Genomic DNA, 3,021 nt, shown 5'->3' with positions numbered 1-3,021 from the left:
ACTATTGTTTACAAACCAGGCAAAACAAATGCAGCTGCAGATGCCTTGTCCCGGTTTCCAGAAGGAGGTCATGAATTACCTCACTCCCAGCTTGCCACAATCACCGGACCAACATGCAATATCACACACATTCTACAGCAGGAATTAAAGCAAGATACCTACGCTATTACAGTTATCCAGGGCCTTATTACAGAACCAAATAAATGGGAAGAATGGAAAGTAAAAAATGAGCTGCTTTTTCACAAGTCCAGAATTTATATTCCGGACCACTCCACTCTGAAGGAGAAACTACTCCACGAGTTCCATAGCTCCATGCAAGGGGGACACTCAGGTATCCAGAACACATTCCTTCGCCTCAACACAGCTTTCACCTGGAAGGGAATGAAGCGAGATGTTAAGAATTTTGTCAAACAGTGTGAGACATGTCAGAAAGTGAAACCACAAAACCATTCCCCGTACGGATTATTGCAACCCATTACCCCACCAAACACTATCTGGACCGAACTCAGCATGGATTTTATTACCCATTTACCTAACTCTAACGGTTTTAGTGTTATTTTTGTTACTGTTGACAGGTTATCTAAGGGAGGCCACTTTGTACCCTTACCAGCCAACTTCACTGCAGCACGAGTGGCCAAGGCATTCTGGGAATCCACCGGGAAGCTCCATGGGTTTCCAAAATCCATCATCTCTGATCGGGATCCAGTCTTTCTCAGCAACTTTTGGCGAGCGCTGTTTGATCTGCAAGGAACACAACTGCGTTACAGTTCCGCATATCACCCGCAAACCGACGGACAAACTGAACGTGTCAACAGGTGTTTAGAGCAATACCTTAGAGCTTTCGTTCACGAAAATTCGAGCCACTGGTCACGCATCTTGAGCTTTGCTGAGTTTCATTTCAACACCTCCTTCAACAGATCGACAGGTTATACCCCGTTCGAGGTCACGTTTGGTGTTCCCCCACCGAACTTGCTCACGTACTGTCTCGGCTCCAGTCCCTTGGAAGCCATTGATACAGATCTGTCAAACAGAAACAAAATAATGGAAAGCTTAAAGCAAAATCTCAATCAAGCGCAGATAGCAATGAAGGTTTACAGCGACACAAAACGCAAACATTGGGAGTTCAAAGAAGGAGAAATGGTTCTTCTCAAATTACAACCTTACCGCCAGCTCATGGTCCAGAAAAGATCTTCCCAGAAGCTCGCACTCAGGTACTACGGTCCGTTTAAGGTGCTGCAACGCATCGGTTCCGTTGCCTACAAGCTTCAACTACCAGAGTCTTCACGGATACACCCGGTGTTTCACGTTTCACTGCTCCGGCCGTTTGTCTCACCCACCTCGTTCAAGGTCCATCCACTACCACCCAACGCAAAGGAGAACAGCCCTCTTCACCTTGCCGTCGCCATCCTTGGAGAACGAAAGGTTTGGAAAAAGGGGAAGCTGGTTAAAGAGGTCTTGGTCCAATGGACCGACGGTGCACCGGAGGACTCGTCTTGGGAAGAAGACTTGGGACAAACTTGCGCAGCGGACTCACTGTCACAAGCACCGGCTGAGGATATGGAGCAAGGAACTGATGGAAATACAATACCCATTGCTAATGACCACGATGAGGGTATAGAGCATGGAACGGATGGAAATGCTAGGCTCAATGATAATGCCCATTCACTGGCCCCTCCTTTCAAGTCTGCCTCGAACACAGCAACCGAGGACATTAACTTTTCATCTGATCTTCACGCTACTCCACCTCGAGACACAACCCAACGGATGGATGTGCAACTTGACTCCACGCGGCAGGCTCTAAGTGGACGGCAATCCAACGCAATCTCCATCCATGCGGACATGGATAATTTAAAAGGGGCAGGTGATGTTGTAACCCAACCCATGGCCCAGCCCATCAGGGTACAACCCAAACGCATGAGGACCAGCCCAAGATATTTAGATGACTACCTCACATGATCTGAGGCCAGCTTGCTGATTATTGTTCTGATTTTATTTCCGGTTTAATTAAGATAGTAGTCATTCCTATTTTTAAGCGTTGTTATTTCCTTTAGTTGTTTCTTTTCGTAATCATAGGATTAGCTGTTGCAACAGCCTTCGTATTTGAATTCTAGATTAGGGTTTACTTTACTATAAATATTGGAAGCAAACCTCAATGAAGTAAGAGTTGTTTTGACAGAATTCTTATCTCTCCTTCTTCTCAAATTCGTTTTCTTCCCTATTTTCCCTCTACCCCTTACAGTCTGAAGCCTTGGTGTCCAATTGCATGACCCTTGTGTTTTCAATATTTATTGAAGCAGAAGGAAGGAATTAATTAGTGTGTAACTGTGGAAGTGAGGAACTGGAAGGGGCCCTGAAAATGAGGAGACTCGGACACAAAATGATTTGGTGTTACTTACGGATCTTTAATAGCCAAAAATATTTATACAAGAAATTGTGAAAGTGGACATTTAATGATTTATTATGAGCTTATTCTTTTTTTGGGAGCCGGGGTTGTTATTGTGGATTTATTACAAACGCAATTGCTTATGCCACTTTATTTTAGGGAGTGCCTCATCAACTGATTATTATTTAATTTTTATAGATTCTGCAAGGCTTCTCCCACTCACGAAGTGATATGTTTGCATTTAATTGGAAGAAATTGGCAAACCCCAGAGGTCACGAGGAGGCATTAATTAAATCTGCAAAATGCGATTTTTATTTTTTTTTTGGATATTTCTATTTATTTATTTTTTTGGATATTAAATTGCGATGTTTTTCGTTATGCATGTGGTAGCTGACGCAGATTAAATCTTTGCGAAGCTCATTTTGAATAGAAATATAAAAGAATATGATCATGAGTTGTTATTACAAATTATAAAGGATTTATTGCCAATGCAATTTAGTATCCTTTTTGATTTTATTTTTTTTGATAACAGTATCCTTTTTGATTTTACAAGATGCTTCTATGTTTTCTTTTATGTAATGATTCTCCATCGGTAGAGTCCTGTTACTGGAAAATTACGCCATACCTCTAACCTCTTG

The sequence above is a fragment of the Gastrolobium bilobum genome, unplaced genomic scaffold (assembly GCF_033153095.1).
Source record: "Gastrolobium bilobum isolate Gb01-03AN ecotype WA unplaced genomic scaffold, APGP_CSIRO_Gbil_v1 utg10371, whole genome shotgun sequence".
Lineage (NCBI taxonomy): Eukaryota > Viridiplantae > Streptophyta > Magnoliopsida > Fabales > Fabaceae > Gastrolobium > Gastrolobium bilobum.
The sequence above is the reverse complement of the archived record's forward strand: the minus strand, read 5'-3'. Positions refer to the sequence as shown.